The sequence below is a fragment of the Sus scrofa genome, chromosome 18 (genome assembly GCF_054392235.1).
Source record: "Sus scrofa isolate SSC_HxYL_T2T_F1_AM1 chromosome 18, Sscrofa_HxYL_maternal_Yorkshire_Landrace_v2.0, whole genome shotgun sequence".
Lineage (NCBI taxonomy): Eukaryota > Metazoa > Chordata > Mammalia > Artiodactyla > Suidae > Sus > Sus scrofa.
In genome coordinates this window covers 43,583,727-43,603,352 of record NC_139400.1, presented here as the reverse complement: position 1 = coordinate 43,603,352, position 19,626 = coordinate 43,583,727, and the positions used below count along the sequence as shown (strand labels likewise).

At 35.5% G+C, this 19,626-nt stretch overlaps 1 protein-coding gene across 4 annotated transcripts in view; it reads right to left on the bottom strand.

Moving 5' to 3' along the window:
- The window catches only part of IMMP2L (inner mitochondrial membrane peptidase subunit 2), a 989,629-nt gene that overhangs the window by 290,992 nt on the left and 679,011 nt on the right, over positions 1-19,626 (bottom strand). The window contains exon 7 of one of the 4 annotated variants that reach the window (XR_014834217.1): positions 14,639-16,698. The exons of the other annotated variants lie outside the window; for them this stretch is intronic. The gene's annotated coding sequence lies outside the window, so the exon portion shown is untranslated. Of the gene's footprint in view, positions 1-14,638; positions 16,699-19,626 lie in introns of those variants that run through there. 4 annotated transcript variants of the gene reach the window in all.

Sequence of the window (19,626 nt, the reverse complement as noted above, 5' to 3'; positions counted from 1 at the left end):
GTAAAGAGAACAGACACAGAGATTACTCAGACATTTTTTTATCTTCCGAAAATCTCGAACTGTAGAATATATGATTGGCATAGGGCAGGCACTGCTCTGTTTATACAAGCAGTCTGCCAGCCACTGTTTTTAAATGAATAATTGTAATGCACAAAATACCCCCACTAAGCACCATATTCCATGCTTCTTACACATACAATTTTCCTTAAATCAACCAGTCTATCTCCATTATTCTTTCTACAATCTAATCAATCTTTGTTTTTGGGAAAGAGCCAACTTTTAACCGTTCTGAACTGAATATGAAACAATTTCTGGAAAAAAAAGCATTTTTTAAAAATAAGGAAAACTCCAATTATTTTAATATTCTCTTGAAAAGAAAGCTCTAAGTTTTTCTAAGACGAGTATTTTTCTCTAGAGAATGCACTCATGTTTTTGATTTAAATAGTTTCTTCAGGTTTTTTTTTTTTTTTTGTCATATACCAACTGCTTATATAAATAACAAATAGTGGAATTTCTGCTCCCATAGTTCTGAAAAATTATATGGGTAGAAACAACTGTATGTGGGGCAACTAAAACTTCTAATAAAAGAAAATATATTTTTAATTAACATACTCTCTCATTTTTCCCATCTAATTTTCTAAGTTTGATTTTGTAAATTCAAATACTTTATAAATTATCCAAAATTCAACCAAAAAGAAAGGCAGAGTATGCATAACTGCAATAAAAATGAGAAGGTTTAATTTTTAGAATGAAACATGTCTAGCGTTCTACTGTATTTAAATAACTAACAATTAAAACAAAACTTCAGGCATTCACAACATTATTGAACTATATCTAAATGCTATGTGAGAACCGATGAAACTATAGGCTTCTCTATGCCAGCATTTATCAAGGCATGGCCTGACCATGCTTTAGTTAGATTTGGGGACTATTCACTAAAATGCAGCTTGCCAAAATCCACACAGGTACTACAAAAATCCGTATCTCATGGAGGATGGGAAATTTCTTTTTCTTTCCCTTTTTTTTCTTTTTGCTTTTTAGGGCTACACTCACAGCATATGGAGGTTTCCAGAGTAAGGGTCCAATCAGAGCTACAGTTGCCTGCCTACACCAGAGCCACAGCAAGGAGGGATCCGAACTGCTTCTGCAACCTACACCACAGTTCAGGGCAACGCCAGATCCTTAACCCACTGAGCGAGGCCAAGGATCAAGCCCACATCCTCATGAATCCTAGTCGGGTTCGTTAACTGCTGAGCCACGATGGAAACACCAGAAATTTCTATTTTTAATCAAGCATGCCAGGTACTAAGTTTTTGCAAAACAGTGCTGTAAGATTCTAGTCATAGATAACAAGGATTCAGGTTAGAGACCTTTAGAATGGAATCAGAAATTTTGGTTTTATCCTTCTTTCTATCTTCACCCCTGGATTCCAGATCATTGTGTACTAAATGCGACTTTAAATTCTTAACACCCTAGTGATACCTGAAAGCACCAATAACTGATAGTCCTACCACTTTGGTGTCCCCAAAGATTCCTACCACTTCTATTTCCACTCTGCCCTTCTTCCAGGTTTTAGCCAGCCTGGTCCACTTACCTATCACAAAAGCCCTGGGCTCCATCTACAAGAAACCTTGGATATTTCTCCTTGTCCTCTTTGCTTTGGTTGAATCACCATCTTTTTTTTTTTTAATCAGTTTATTTTATTCTTAGTAGTAGAGCACGAATGTTTTAGAGTAAAAAACCTACTTAGTTGAGCTTTATTTTCCCATCATCTTTTTAATTAAAATTATTTTCAGCTTTGAGGTATAAATGGAAAATAAAATTGTAAGATATTTAAAGTGCACAACGCAATTATTTGACATCCATATATATTGTGGAAAGATTCCACCCATGTAGTTAATTAACACATCCATCACTATATATACACTATATATATATAGTTTGGGGAATTTTTTTGTTGAGAACATTTAAGTTCTACTCTCCTAGCAAATTTTAATTATACATGCAGTGTTATCAACTATGGTTACAACGTTACACATTATTTCCTCAGACCTTATTCATCTTATAGTTAAAAGTTTGTACCCTTTTACGAATCTGTCCCTATTTCCTATACCTTCCAGCCCCTGGAAACCACTTTACTAGTCTCTGTTTCTATGAGTTTGACTTTTTTTTTTTTAGATTCCACATATAAGAGATATCATGCAAAATTTGTCTTTCTCTGTCTGGCTTATTTCACTTAGCATAATACATTTAAGGTCCATCCATGTTGGAGCAAACGGCAAAATTCCCTTCTTTCTCATGGCTGAATAATACACCTTTGCACATATGTGTATACAGCTACTATATTTTATTTATTCTTTATTCATTTGTCCTTTCATGAGCCCGTAGGTTATCTCCATATCTTGGCTATTATAAATAATGTTGCAGTGAACAGCAGAGTACAGCTACCTCTTTGAGATAATGGTTTTATCTCCTTGGTATATATACCCAGAGGTGAGACTGCAGGATCATCTATTTTTCAGGTGGGATTCATATCACTCTCTAATCTTATCCAATGCTTCCTGGAAAGTGCATCATGCCATGAGCCTACTTCCAGCTTCCACTGGCCACTATAAGTAGACAGCCCCTTTTTCTTCCCAGGATATCTTTGTATATGTTTCATTAATTTCTTACTTCTGAACCAGGAGGTACCACTAGAGCTAAGCTCGTTCTCAAAACAGAAATCCACCTATCCATTTCAAAAAGAGGTATGAAGTGCCTGTTGTGATCCAAGCACTGTTCTATAGCAATGAATGCAAAAGACATAACCCCTGACTTACGAAGCTTAATTTTTAATGGAGGAGAGAAAGTAAATAAAGAAGTAAAATAATATAAGACAGGGATAAGAGTTACGAAGAAAATAATACAGCAATACTAGTGATGGCAGTAGGGTGGGTGGGTGTGTTTCATTTTAGACTGGGTGCACAGAAAAATCGTCTCTCAAGTGGGGAAAATAAGGAGCCAGCTGTAGAAAGACCTACGGGAAGACAATTCAAAGAAGAGGATCCAGCTAGTACAAAAGACACATGTCCTGTTCGAGGAACTGAAAGACCAGAGTGGTGCAAAGCATGGAAAGAACCAAGATGTAGGATCTGCATAGTGTGAGACCCCTGAAGGCCACAGTCAAGTGACTCAGAGAAGATACTCTGGAGGTGGTTTTTAATTCTAACAGCAACAGGAGGCCACTGAAATGTTTCTTATAGGAAAGGGACCTGGTCTGAGGGCAAGTTGATTTCAGCCACTATCTTGATATTAGAGTTTAGAAGATGAAGAAGAAAAGCCTGTGGGCCAGTTAGGATGCTCCTGTGTTGAGAGATGATGACGAAGTGGGTTAGGGAGGCAGCAGTGGAGATGGATGAAATTGGATACATTGAGGATGCATCATGTGGGAGGAGCTACTAGCCTTGATGGTGGGCTGCAGTTAGGAGTGATAAAAAGTGAGACATTAGATGCCTTCTAACTTTTTGGCTTGAGCAACTGGGTAGATGGTGATGTCATCTACTAAAATCTGGGAAATCTGAGGAAAGGAGACAGGAGTGGGAAGGAACTAAGAGTTTCATTTTAGACATGTTAAATTTGAGATGCTTATTGAATATCCAAGTGTGATAAGATCAATCTGGAGATAGAAATCTGAGCACCAATATATAAAAACATCTTCTAAAGACATGGGATCCATCTTCTTAGGGAGAGCTCTAAAAAGGGATGAAAGTTCAGGATAGTGCTCAGGGGCAGGCCACATTTGGAGGTCTGACAGAGAAGAACGAAAGTGAAAAAGATGCCAAGCAAAAATGGCTAGTTGCATGAGTTCAAGGAAGCTAAGAGAAAAAAAAATCTCAAATCGTTTTAAAGAGGAAGTGGTCAACTATATAGACTACTGCTGAAAGGCCGAATACAATGAATACATGGAAACAATCACTAGTTTTGGCAACATGAAAGTAGCCCTGAGAAACCCTGAGCCAAATGAATGAACTATCTCTTCAAAGCCTAGGCATCTAGTTGAGCTGCAAGAGAAAATTATTGAAGAAAAGTAGAAGGGGAAAAAGACAAAAGAAGAGGAGACAAAGACAATCTTAGCACAGCTTCAGACCTTCAGCAGCTTTTAACCTTAAAGTATCATATGAGAACAACAGAATTAAAAACAAAACAAATATACTATTTGGCACACACATTAAATCAAGCTAAAGGTGGATCTGAGAATTTATCAGCACAGGATAAAAATGTGATTGCTCCTAATTCAGAAGATGTAAGGGGATTTTTGAAAAGACTTCTAATTAATTATTAAGGTAAGAATAGCCAAGCAAAGTCTACAAATATTTTGCATCTGTGGAGGTACTCCTGGGAATATTTATAACCCCTCCCTCTCCCCAGAATAAAACTATCCAAAACCTAATGATTAATACATATCTCCCATTTGTTAAACAGCCCGAAGCACCCTTTGTTGTTTAAATTGCACTGAATTTGAATCTGCATAGATGGCAAGTAGAGAAGGGAATCTTGAAGCCACATAAAAAATAATCACACTTGGTCTTAAAACAGAATACATTAATCATTTCTGGCACTGCTCCCCAACTGAAATCACAGAACTCAATGCTATTCTTTGGGTGAGTCACGCTGCAAAATCTCCAGTTGACTTCTCTACAGAGAGATGGCACCACATGAAACAGAGCCATGGAAACTTTGAAGAGGAGTGAGCCTTCGTGTCTTCAATCTCCTGCTTTGGCTCTGACTTCAGATATGTTACACCAAGACCAGGGCTGAATTCCAGCACTCCAAAAGCTCTCCAAGTTGCAAGGGTGAACCAGAGCTCTTTCATACTCAATTCTTAGACTCATTTTCCAAATTCTATCCCAAGAGCTGCCTTTCTCAAAGTGCGGTCCTGCTGCCACATTCAGCAGGTGTGTGAACTGAAGTTTGGCACTTGCCATCAGCCTCTACATGGAGTAAAACATGAGCCACTGCAGCTACCAACTCGCAGCACCCAGTGAGTGGAGCTTAGGGTGGAGACCAGGAGTGAGGCACTCTGTGCTCTGGGAAAACTGGAAGAACTGGCCTTTAGATAGTCAGGGTTTTTTGAGGAGATGTTATGTGCCCAATTCTTGCAACTCTTCATATCTAGAAAAACACTAAAATCCTTCATGGCCATGTCTGCTCCTTGTGACTGGTAGTAACCTTCAGGAGTTCAGCAACAAACTTTTGTAAAATGTGTGTATACTGCATGCACCTCCTCCTCACTTTTACCTTATCCTGATATTCCCCCTTTTCCCCCTTGGGTGGCATTTCAGACTGGTCTATAGTTAAGGATAAAGAATGTCTCCAAGGGTGAGGGCTGGTGAGTCCGGCAGGCATCGAAAACTCAGGATACTGGCCCCAATAGTGGAGGTGCATATCAAAGAAATAATTTCAGTGAGCCCAGGCCTCTTTTGTTCCTGCTCCCTGCCCTCCATTGCAAAAGCCCTTATATATCCTAGCTCTTCCCTCACCACCTCAGAGCGGTTTCTCAGGGCTACCTGAGATGCTGTCTCCTGGGCTTCACTCCCAATTTGGCCCCAAATAAAACTTAACTCTCGACTTTCAGGTTGTGCATGTTTTCAGGTCAACAGATGCTTTTTTAAAAAATGCTAATCCCAAAGCCCCATTTCACGTTTACACACCATAATCTGTGAGAGGCAAGCACAGCTATTTGCATTTCTAATAAACTCCTTTAGCATTTCCCAGGTAAATTAAAGCCTGAGAAGCCTTGCCCTCATTTATTTACTGTGGGTGATACTGCAGGAATTTTGCAGGGTAAATTCTCTCCCCTTTTGTTTCATGTTCCCATTTGCTTCAAAACACATTGCCAGATTATTGTTCCTAATTTGCTATTCTAATCACTTCTCCACCATGCCCAAAAGCCTTCTGGGTGCCTGAAGAATAATCCAGAATAATGTTCAGATGTCTTTGTGTGATGTTCAAGGTCCTTAGTCATGGCTTCAGACTTTGCCCTTCCTACAGTTGAATTTCCACCCAAATAAAATTGCTCAAATACACAGGACATGTCCTAAAGGCTTCTGCCTCTCTGCTTCTAATTTGCTGGCTACTTCTAGAAAGTTACTTTTCCATTTGCCCACAAGCCCCAATCCTGTGTTTTCTTTGAAGTTGAACTCATGGGAATCTATCCAACTCTTTCTTGCTGGATGTAACCATTTCTGTGAACTTAACAATGTTTTATCTCTGCCTCTGCTGGGCATGTATGCTTTCTACCTTTGATTATATGACAGCAAGGTCTATTCTTTTGTCTCTCTATCACCCTGCAGAAACTGGGAACAAGAACCTCTTTCTCTGTGTTGGCATCAGCAAAATCCCATTTTCCATGGGATTGTCACAATTTTTATGTAACACTGCCTTCTGGCCACATTAGTAGATCTAGAAGTAGCTACCTGATTCAAACTATGATTACCATAGTGTCCCACTGATAAGGATGGAGTAGACACATGTACTTTTAGAAGTCCCAATAAAGGACCACAGATAACAAGGGAAACTTAGGGGACATTGGGAGATCACTGTAAGTAAATAAATTGCTCAAAAAACCCATCAGAACAAGGCAGCTTTGTGTACAGTTAGTGGAGCCTTGAGAATTGCCTCAGGTCATTGGGCAGGGGATGGGAGGAGGCCTGCATTCATATTCAGACCAAGGGCAAGAGTTTGAGGACCACCCTTCTGCAGATTTGAATACACACCTTAGCCGATACTAAGGAGGAGCGACTACTCCCAGAAAGGAAGAGACAGGCTTTTCCAACCCTACTCCCCTTGGATGATAAAAACTGTAGCCCACAGGATACTCTGGGCAGAGCCTCCGTGCCTGCCCACTTGCCTCTCTCACAAGTGTCCTTTCATAATAAATCTATTTCTTGCCTATCACTTTGTCTCTCACTGAATTCCTTCTACACGGAGACAGGAAGAACCTGAATCTCAGTGAGTCCAGACACAGAGCGAGTGATTCTAATTCAAAACCTTGTGTTCAAGTCCCAATCTGGGTTTAGGTAGGTTCAGGCCATTAATACTGTCAGTTTCCCACCGTTGACAATGAGTGATTGTTCGAGGATGGACTAGGCCAATCACAGTCCTTTCTCATCTAGGTTTTCCACCACAGGTCACAGTTTATTGGTTCAGGATTGGCACATGACCCAAATGAACCTCTGGATTGAGTCAGAGATTATTTTCTCCTCTGGCTCAAACTGTAAAATGTAATATGTAATATGTAACATACTGAGAGGAGGTCTACAGCTATGGCCATGGGGGTGGGTTTCCCTGGCTTGAGAAGGCCTTGAGGTCGGGGAGTTAGGCATTCAGTCACGGTGAGGCTGGAGGCCACTTCTTTAGCTCTCAAGGTTCAAAACACTCTCAAAGTGTTATTCATCATTGCCTCAGGGGACCTTGTGATACTTTGAGTGGGGCATCACCAAAAATAATAATAATAATAATAATAATAAATCCTCTGCTTGCTAGCTTATTTCTACTGTCGTATTAGTTTTTCTTTCTATGGGGACATTGAGTGGAGGAGAAAGCTTCATGCCACATTTATAAAATGTTGAAAGTAATATTTACAAGAGATAGTCTTTATTTCTCTCTCCACCTTCACTGCTGCCTCTGCCCCTTTCTCTCTCTCTTTTTGTCTTTGAAAGGTTACTAAATTTCCTCCTTTGGGGAAGAATAGAGGGATAGTATTTGGAGAGCAGAATAGATCTGGGCTCCTAAGGCAGAATGAGGGACTGTTACCACAGGTAAAAGAAAGAGGGGCTAAGAATGCAGAATGTATAATAAGCTTTGAAGACATTTTCATTTACTCTAGGCCATTTATTTTCAATCGAGCAGGAAGAATGTATACAGTATATTTCTCATGCATCTGTAAATGATTCTCCTCTCCATGATTCATGATGGTTTTGGTTGGTTTATTTTTAAACCAGATTGAAGTTATAGAAAAGCACATTCAAACAGATAGACTAATCAAAGGATCAGGATAAGAATCCCCATAGCCATGTTGGAGGATTTCCAGATTTAAAAAGAGAGACTACGGAAAATAACTGCATAAAGAAGGCAATCTTCCTGAACCTAAAGGATAATGATGTATCAATTTAGGGTAATGTCCTTAGACACAGGCACATCCTATTTAAACCCTTTTCATAAAGGGACATTGCACTCATATTCTTTCTTAAAACCAAATACTAAATTTTCTTTGGTAAAACAAACAGCCCAAAATGTATTATGGAAAATGAACTCCAAAAGAATGAGGAATGAGACAGTTAGGGATAGTGATCGGGTAAAGAAGCACATAATAAAAATTCACATTAATACAGTATTGTTTTGTGAACTATATAAAGGCTTTAGGAGAGACTTCCCTGCAATTAAATAGTAGTTTCACCTAAAGGGAAAAATACTTCAGCTAAAGTACGGTGGAGCTTTAATTTAATTTTCTTTCCAAATTAAAACGTAAAGAAGTATTATGTGACTATATCAAATGAGACCTTACTCTTGAAAATTTATTTAAAGTTCTTTTCAAGCACACTTTTGTGACTCAACACTATAATACTATTTGAAAAGATATAACAGCTAACCAGCAATGTCCATTTGGGCAAAAAAGTTCTTTAAATGCCATGCACTTGGATGGATGACCTTTGAATGACCTTGCCCATTTTGGACTATTAGCTTTCAGTTATTTCAGGGTAATGCATTGAATCTGAAAACAACAGCCCACTAAAACCATGTCTTTAGATTTAAAGAAATCATTAATTTAATGGCACTACCATTCCTTATGCAGTACATAAATTTTCTTTGTTGGAAAGACTGACCAATACCTACTATTTGTTTGCTTTTTGTTTTTTGTTTTAATGTCAAAAGAAGCACATGATTAAGTTTGTTTTAAAAAACTTTGGGGCAAATATTTTAAGATTAGAACTTTTCCTTGACCAGAGTCTATATAATTCCATAATGTCTTGTAGAAATGACATAATTTATAATCTTATTAGTTTTTTTTTTGAAGTAAGCTTAATTTATATGAACAATCTAAACATAATCATAGCTTTTTTGAGAGGAAACTTTCATTTGCCTTCAGTTTCTCAGCAAATACTAGGCAGACAGAGTTTAAAGCCTCTGTGGGGAATAGGCAAATACATTTCACAACAAGGAAGATTTAAGTAGTTTTTAAAATATTTCACTTAAAGCTCTTCAACCATAAATAAAAAGCACTGGAGGTCTATTTAAACATTAGCCTAATGTAGATGTTCGTCTAAAGAAAATTCCAGTTAATAATTATTATCTTTATGAAAATCAGGTTTAGTGATAAGAAAAACTAAACTCCAAATTCCACAACTTGGTGAAGCCCTATAAGTTCCCCTTTCCTTCCACTCATCATAATACCATTATATTTATCCTGATACTGTAGTTTTATTTAAAAGGAAGATCATTTACCATATATTGAAATTAGTGTAAATAATTCTACATCATTTCTTCTGAAAAACTAACAATTTGTTTCTGCTTTTTAAAACTCTCTTAATTTTGAAGTATATCATGTAGATTTACATTTTAAATAATACTATTAAAAATAATAAAAAAATTAAACTTGCTTTCCTATCAGCCAGTTTAACAATTAAAATACTTATGTTATGTAATATATTTCCTTGTCATTTGCCTCTATAATCTTAGATTCATCTTTACCTTTTGAAATACATGAGAATTTGTGAAAAAGAGCAGAGAACCCAGAAGGCCTGTGAAATGGGTGGGTAGTGTATGGACTGGCATGAATGCCAAGAGTAAGAGAAATTTCATGGAATAATAATTAAGTTTTAATGAGTCATGAGTAAGACTCAGCTCTGCCCTTGAACATCAGAACAGCAAGTCTAATCAGTTTAAGTCAACACACTCATCAAGTAGCCAAGGTGCCTGCTGAAATATCTCTTTGCAAACTAAAGAATCTTGGAGACATCAAGTTGTCACTTCCATATTTTGGTTTTCCACATTAAGATGATCACAAAAATATCGTGATGATTTAAGCTCATTATGCTTAACTTTAAGGTCTGATCCATGATAGGTGAGCACAAAGGCAGCTCAGTATTTCAACTGGTGAACTTCTTTAACAAATATTGTGAGTTAATTCCAGTCAGTAGAATCTAACATGCATACAATCAATTCTTGGTCCCTAAGGAGTCTCAAATCAATCCACTTCTTCAATCTTTTTATTACTGCCACCTTAGTCTAGGAACTAATCATCTCCCACTTGAACTAATAATATCATCGAGTAATTGCATTCTTTACCTGAAGCCTATCTGCACTCTAATCTTTCATTCATGGTTTTCCCAAGTCAGTCTTGCTGATGTGCCTCTTCTTACTCAAACCTTCCTGTGCAAAATATTTAAATGCCTCTTAAATTTGTGTGTATGTAGTTCAGAATATAGTACGCATAAAGTGTAAGGCAGACCCTTTACATGGACAACTATGTGGAAATTGAACCCTCAAATTTTAAATAAACTTACTTTTATAAAAATATGTAATAAGATACAATTTTTAAATTCTTAAATTTTTATCTAAATAATTTTGATACAATTTTTATGTTCATTAGTAGTCATTTTATTTTGCCTTTTGATTTTAAAAGGTACTTTTGGTATTTAACAAAACATTTGAGAAAAATTACCTTTCACTACCATTTTGATAAACATATATTCAAATTTTCTATACTTTATTGCAATTTACAAATTTTAATCATTTATATAATTATTGTAAATTTAATGCAAATTATGTGAAAATCTTTACTATAACAACATAGTGATTTTGCCAAAACGGAGGTCAGAAACATTTTATAGATAAATACAGAATAATTCATGAATTATATGTTTTATGTTACTCTCCCAAACATCCCAGGGCTTCTAGCAGAATATGCAGACTTATATTAAATTCAGTCATTTTTGAAATGTTTGCTAGTTTGAGCCATTTGCAGGTATATTTATCAAGTTAAGAGAAAGGAACATACTTCATTTCACAGTTTGTTATCTTGATTTGTAGCTATGAAATATTTAGGTATGTGGCATGTGGATGTCCATGCCTAGGTCCTACAAATATTAGAAAGAGTCCTGCTGTGAGTAATGTGTAGCCACTGAGGCCAACTTTTAATGTTTTAATTTATGTAGTTATTAAAATACTTTATTACATTTCAGACAGAAAAGATATAAAGTATAATATAATCAATAGCTTATACTCACCAGGCTGCTTCAGATTTAAAACAATACCAGTAATTTGGCATCCCTGTTTCTCTGGTCCCAACCACATTCACTCTCATCCCTTCCAAAGGTAACCCCTATCTTGATTTTTTTATTGCTATTTAATTTATTAATTTTATTGGCCATATCTGCAGCTTGCAGAAATTCCTAGGCCAGGGATCAAACCTGAACCACAGCAGTGACAACAGAGAATACTTAAATACTAGGTTGCCAGGGAACTCCTTTTACTATTTTAAATGGCAAATTCTTTACAAGTGTGCTTTCTATTTGTTGATGAGGTCTAGACCTGTGTGATCATTGTATATGGTAGTTCTTATACTAATAACTTTGCAGAACTGTCTTAAAATTCTATAGATTATGCTTAGCTTTTCTAAGTAGACAATAACATGTTAGGAAAAAAAAAAAAAACTGCTTAAAAATTTCCTTTCCAATCGCCACATCTTTTATTTCTGTCTTGCCTTAAACTGCTCTGGCAATGACCTTTTGCACAATGTTGAACAGAAGTGGTAAGAGAACCTTCCTGTCCTGTTTTTGATTTAAAAAGGAAAGCTTCTAACATTTCTTCATTAACTATGATAGGTGCTGTAGGCTGATGATATTGTTTTAGAAGTGGGATGATGTCATCAGAGTTTTTTTCACAAAAATTCTTACTGACAGGAGGATGAGTTGAAGCAGAAATACCTTGTAGTCATACTACAGGAATTGACATTATTTCATGAAAAAGTCATGGGGCCTGCGATGCCCCATCAGTAGAATACACCTCATGGTTCTGATTCTGACCACTGTAATAAAGAATTGTGTTTTCACTTGCTCGATTCACCAAGTTATACAAATTTTAATATAACACAAACCCACATGGGTCTTCCAAGGGTTATTCCCATGGTTATTGTGATTCATTACAGGCTCCATACCTGGCTTCATTAAACAGAAAAGAACAGTCCAAGCCACTGACAATCAAAGTGATCTTTTTAATCTTCTTGCAAATTTTTTTGTTTGTCTGTTTATTTGTTTTGTCTTTTCCAGGGCCGCACCAGCAGCCTATGGAGGTTCCCAGGCTAGGGGTCTAATCAGAGCAGGCCTATGCCAGAGCCACAACAACGCAAGCCACGTCTGTGACCTACACCACAGCTCAAGGCAATGCCAGATCCTTAACCCACTGAGCAAAGCCAGGGATCAAACCCACAACCTCGTGGTTCCTAGTCGGATTCATTAACCACTGAGCCACGAGGGGATCTCTCTTTTTTTTTTTTTTTTTTTTTAACAAAACGAAACAATGAGATACTGACACAAAGCAAGCCATTTTTAAGATTACCCAAAAATTGGTAGGAAAATTAAAAATTTCCAAAGAAAGGTATCTCCCAGAAGTTCAATCAAAAAACAAAATAATTTACATAGTTTTGTGTTTGCATATTAAGAGAAGTAGAGAGTAAACAATTATTCAGAAAATATAAGTAAATATCTATATAAATGAGGAAATTCAATTTCAAACCTTGAATCACAGTATATGCAATAGCTGATTTTTTTTTTTTCTCCATGTATTTTCTAGACTAGGCAGTAGAAGATTTTTCTTTTCTTTCAGGTCACTTATATCTTCCATTGTATTTTTCTATGTAAACATGCAATGTAGACACCAATCCCACGTAAAAAAGTTCAAGAACTTATAAAATTGCCAAACTAATAACACTGCATATATTTCACTAAATTTTAGTTCCTGACCCATTGTCAAGAAATACACCATTTCTAATGTATTGGACAAGCTTAATTCTTACTAAACAGCCCAAAGGAATAGTATCTGCCGTAGCCATGAAGTCTAAGGACAAGTCTGCTGACATTTCTCCTATCTGAAAGTGAAGTCACAGGGAAAATGATTTTTCTACACTAGCAGAATAATTGAGACAGAAACAAAATTTGATTTGGTAGAAATAGAAGTTTAGTTTGTGTCTGTTTTCGGGGGGGGGGTTGAAAGATGAAATTATTTACTTCATCACTGTATCTCTAGTTGGTATTATGTTTCCATGCTTTTTTTTAAAAATTATTTATATTTTTTGATATTCTAACTATATTGTAAGTAAGTCCAACCAACAGCAGATGCTAATCCTAAGGGACTCTTGTGGGTTGTTTTTGTTTGTTTGTTTGTTTTTGCCCTGTATGAGCCTTTCTCTGTTTTGAATATTTCTCCAGAAAATGAGCTACTTTCTGAGTCTTACCTATCTTTGAATATACAGATATTTTAGTTATAATGGCACTCCTTTTCAATGGCTTTGACCTTTCTATGAAATGCATGCCTTGGTCTATATAGGCCAAATAATAATTACACCTAAGTAAAATATGGCACTGTTTAAAGGAATTATGAAAAACAATTGAAGGAAAAAACTAAGGTAAGGTTTTATGATTTTAAGAACCATGGGACTTTTGTCACAAATATTTGTCTATAAATAGAGATTGTTTGGTTCCCAACAAAATTTTTAATGAATAAAAGCATGTACTACAAGAAAACAAGAAAATATAACTAATTAAAGGCTAAGCAACATGTTTCAAAGAAAGTGTGAATAGAACACTTTCCTTGGATTCTGTCAACACAGTCTAATGACCTTTTTCTTTATTTGAAAATGGCTGATTTTAAATAAAAGTTATTCTAGCTGCTCAAGAGAATTTACACAAGGAAAGCTCTACACTTCAACAATACATAAAATGAAATGTCAATTCGTTCTCAGATGTCCACAAGATTATTCTGTATTGTATAAGCAGAGTGTTTTCAATGCAGCTGAAACACATTAACCACTCCAGGCATAAACCAATTCATTCACAACACATGAAGCAGCCAGAGTGTTTTATGCAATACCAGATTTTACCAAATAGTTATTATTTCCATGAATTTTAGAACACTGTGTTCTAACAAATCCTTCCAGAAGATTTTGTAGGTTTTTCTTATGGGTTTTCAGTACACAAATGTCTATATACCTCTAACAGGCTCTGTCTAAAACCTCTGCTTGGAGTACTGTGCTGGTTTTGCCCTATTATTTGTCTGCCTCCTTGCAGGCAGGGATTATACCTCACTCACTGTTGTATCTTTGACAGTCTCATGTTCTTCCTAGGCAACATGGCATCTCTTGTTGACAGTGGCACACAGATTGGGAAGACTCATCAGGCTCAGTGCTGTCCTTACTATCCATAACTTGAATCTCTGTCCTAATACTCTGAATCCTTTATACAAATTACCAGACTCCATTCCAACCCTTCCCTTTGTCAGTTGGTCTCAAAAATATCCTAACCTCTCTTTCCTTTCTTCTCATTTCAGCCTCCTTACATCTCCAAGAATCTTGCTCTGCTGCCCTCATCAATTAAATACTGTATTTCTTTTTCACCAAAAACTCATAAAGTACAGAGAGAAAATTCAAAACAGGCATGACTAGATAATGAACCTCTTTAAAGGTTTATTTCCACATATTACCTAATCCAGCACCCTCTTTCTAATTAATACAATCCTCATCTCTTCTGATCCATTCTGCTCAGTGGAATCCAGGCAAAAATCAATTTGGATAATTGGTAGCTGCTCAAAAATGTATCTTAAAGACATAAATGAAGAGATTGCATACTACGAAAACATCAACTTTTCCTCTCCTTTACTTCTTTAGTATTTTTTAAACAGTAAAAAGTGTTGTAACTTCATTAAATTCAAAAGGAATTCTGTGAAATTTTAATCTTTGTATCAGTGCTTCCTTATAGATTATCACTTTCAGGTGATTAGCTTATTTAATTTATAAACAAAATTTCTAATACTCATTTATTCTAAAACTGTTATCTATGAGGAAATTTCTTTCAAGAAAAAATTCTAGGGGGCAAGTATTTTATTTAATTAAGTATCTGTTAAATAAGTGATTAGGTTAGCTCTTTTCCAAATGACTTGGAACTAAAAAGAATTCATATTTAGTATAACTCCCAGTTTCCACTCTCAGATAGAAGCAGTATATCATGCATAGTTTCTGCACCAAATTGTTCAGTTCTGCTTCATGGTTCCCACACACAAATTGTTCACAAGGTGACACTATGATCATAAACCTAAAAATCAAAATACTTTTATATGGCTTGGAAAGGTTATCTTCACCCCATAAATGTTTAAACCGAAAATTTTTTCCCCTAATTTCCATTGGTCAATGATATTAAAATAAATTATTTATTTTAGACACTAAAAACCTAGAATTTCACATGTACCCTTACAACAAGTCATTATACAGCCAACAGTGAACATATTTCAGTGACCCATGATTTAAAACTAGATTAAAATTATAGAAAAAAAATCAAAGGAAATGTACAAACTAAACAGAGGTCACGGAAAGGGTCATTTATGTTTTCACCAAAAGGAAAAAATATCTGTGAGATTGTTTTAAACACAAGTACTGAAATGAATGTACTTATAATAAATAGGAGAAAGAACTGCTGCCTGTATTTTTAATGGATGGAGGGACTGCTAATCTGAAATAGTTAAAAGACACTATTTGAAAATTCACAGCCATGTATGCACACATACAAATATGAAATTTGCTTTTTATGAGCTTTCCTTTACAGCAAGCAGAAAATTCATCAATATCTTTATAATCAGTTATTTTTGGATGCTGGCAAAGAACAACAGCATGGCCACAGTAGAAATGTATTAATGTCATCCACAGGGAAGTAGGGATGGTAAAGGCAAAGACTAAGTCTTTCACAGAGCAAAAGAATTCCTAAGAGGAGTGCCTTACAAATATTCGAAACAATCATCAGATATCTTTACTACACAATCCAGTGAAATCAAGTAGTAACATGCACTGAAAAACACTTCTAGACAATAATCCAATCGTAAAAGAAACTAACAAAACATATTTCTCACACTAGAAATCTGAGTTGACGTCACACATTAGTGAATCCATATTATAAGACAGGATATTTTTTTATCAGATATTTTTGTACAGTGATGATATATTCAAGATGTTTACCATGGAGAATCTTCCACAGAGACATATTCATGACTGAATCATTTCCTACCCAATCACATGTGTGATATTTTTCCTTCTGGCCATAGCAGCATAAAATATTTTTTACAAAATTTAGAGTCAGAGTGAAACTTAGAAGTCATTTACTTTAATCATGTTTATCTTATTTTTTGAATATTTAGTTTTCTTCTGATTATAAAGATAATACAAATGTGTTGCAAACCTTTTAAAATATAGATAAGTACAAAGTATAAAAATAGAATTGACTATAATCATGGGATAATTAACATAATATTGTATATTACATTATTTTTATGTATTCACCTAAAACAACATCAAAAAGGTGATGTCATTGAAATTCTTAACTCTCCAGGAGTTCCCGTCATGGCTCAGTAGAAATGAGTCTGACTAGCATCCATGAGGACACATGTTCGATCCCTGGCCTTGCTCAGTCAGTTAAGGGTCCAGCATGGATGTGACCTGCAGTGTAGGTTGCAGACATGGCTCAGATCCCACGTTACTGTGGCTGTGGTGTAGGCAAGCAGCTATAGCTCCAATTTGACCCCTAGCCTGGGAACCTCCAATATGCCACAGGTGTGGCCCTAAAAAGCAAAAAGAAAAAAGAAAAAATCTTAACTCTCCAGAAAGTGGGCATAGAGGGAAACTACCTTACTTAATAAAAACCATATATGAAAAACCCACAGATAACATTCTCAATGGTGAAAAATTGAAAACATTTCCACTAAGATCAGGAACAAGAGAAAGATGTCCATTTTCACCACTATTATTCAACATAGTTTTGGAAGTCCTAGCCACAGCAATCAGAGAAGAAAAAGAAATAAAAGGAATCCAAATTGGAAAAGAAGTAAAACTATCACTTTTTGCAGATGATGATACTATGCCTAGAAAACCCTAAAGACAGCAACAAAAAACTGTTAGAACTCATCAATGACTTTGGCGAAGTCACAGGCTACAAAAGTAATACACAGAAATCAATTGCATATGTATATTCTAATAATGAAAGATCAGAAGGAGAAGTTAGAGAAATCATCCCATTTATAATCAAATAAAAAGCATAAAATACCTAGGAATAAACCTACCTAAAGAGACAAAAGACCTGTACTCTGAAAATTATAAGACATTGATGAAAGTAATCAAAGATGGCACAAACGGAAACATATACCATGCTCTTGGAATGGAAAAATCAATATTATCAAAATGACTATACTACCCAAGGCAATCCATAGGATTCAATGCAATCCCTATCAAATTACCAAAGAAATTCTTCACAGAACTAGAACAGAATGTTTAAAAATTTGTATGGAAACACAAAAAAACTCAAATAGCCAAAGCAATATTGAAAAAGAAAAACAAAAATGGAGGAATCAAGCTTTCTGACTCTAGGCAATACTACAAAGGTATAGTTATCAAAACAATATGGTACTGGCACAAAAACAGAAATATGGATTGTTGGATCAAGATAGAAAACCCAAAAGTAAACCCAAGCAATATGGTTAACTAAACTATGAAAAGCAGGCAAGAACATAAAGTGGAAGAAGGATGGTTTCTTCAATAAATGGTGCTGTGAAAACTGGGAAGCTACATGTAAAAGAACATAGCAGAACACTATGTAACACTGTATACAAAAATAAATTCAAAATGGATTAAAGACCTAAATGTAGGGTCAGATACTATAAAACCCCTAGAGGAAAACACAGGCAGAATGCTTTTTGACATTAATTGCAACAATATCTTGTTTGATCCACCTCCTAGAATAATGACAATAAAGACACAAATAAACCAATGGGACCTAATTAAACTCAAAAGTTTTTGCACAGCAAAGGAAACCATTAAAAAAATGAAAAGACAACCCACACAATGGGAAAAAATCTTTTTGCAACAGACAAGGGCACCCTAATCTCCAAAATACATAAACAATACATACAACTCAACAAAAAAACAAACAACCCAACTGAAAAATAGGCAACAGACCTAAATGACATTTCTCCAAAGACATAAGGATGGCCACCAGGCAAATGAAAAAAATGACCAACATCACTAAATTATTAGAGAAATGCAAATCAAAACTACAATGAGGTACCACTTCACACCAGTCAGAATGGCCATAATTAACAAGTCAACAAATAAATGCTAGAGAGGGTGTGAAGAAAAAGGACCCCCTTCACTGTTGTTGGGAATGTCAATTGATACAACCCCTATGGAAAACCGTATGGAAATACCTCAGAAAACTAAATATAGAACTACCATATGACCTAGCAATCCCACTCCTGGGCATATATCCAGATGAAACTTCCATTGAAAAAGATACATGGGCTGCTATGTTCATTGTGGCACTATTCCCAATAGCCAAGATATGGAAACAACCTAAATGTTCCTTGACAGATGAATGGATTAAGATGTGGTACATATATACAACGGAATATTACTCAGCCATAAAAAGACAAACTAATGTCATTTCCAGCAACATGGATGGAACTAGAGATTCTCATACTAAGTGAAGTAAGCCAGAAAGAAAAAAAAATACCATATGATATCAGTTATTTGTGGAATCTAAAATACGCAACAGATGATCCTATCTAAAACAAACAGATGGACAAATGAACAAACAAACAGAAACAGATCATGGCCAGAAGATATCACTTATATCTAGAATCTAATATATGGCATTTTATTTTTTTTAATCTTTAAAATTTCATTGAAGTATAGTTGACTTACAGTGTTGTGGCAATTTCTACTGTACAACAAAGTGACTCAGTTACACATATACAGACACTCATTCTTTTTCAAATTCTCTTCCCATACAGATTATCACAGAATATTGGATAGAGTTCCCTGTATTATATAGCATTTCCCCATTGGCAGCTGCTTTTAGATTGGTTGTGTACCAGGAAAAGTGCATTCCCTACTTCCAAAGGGAGAAATGAATCAACCATCCAGAAAGCCTGGAGCTTACTGATCTTCCACATACATCTCCAAGTATACAGATGGATAAGCCTGAGAATTATTGGAAAAATATAATAATATATAATATATTATAATATTATATATTATATAAATATAATAACTTTAAAGTCTATGTGGATTTTAAGATTAAAGATTATTTTGTTTCTAAGAATTATAAAACTTTAGTTTTTATTTTTTAGAATTATAAAAATGTTAAAATAATTGAATTTTTCAGATAACCGTTAATTAATCGATATGCAATAGAAAATCTCCATGCTCAATCATCACAACTTAGCTTTAAACAAAAATTGTAGGACTTTAATTCAGTTTTTTACCCTCTGTTATTTTAAAACGTGTCTGGGAGCATCGATATTAATCTTTCGTAGTCATAAATGCTATTGGAACAC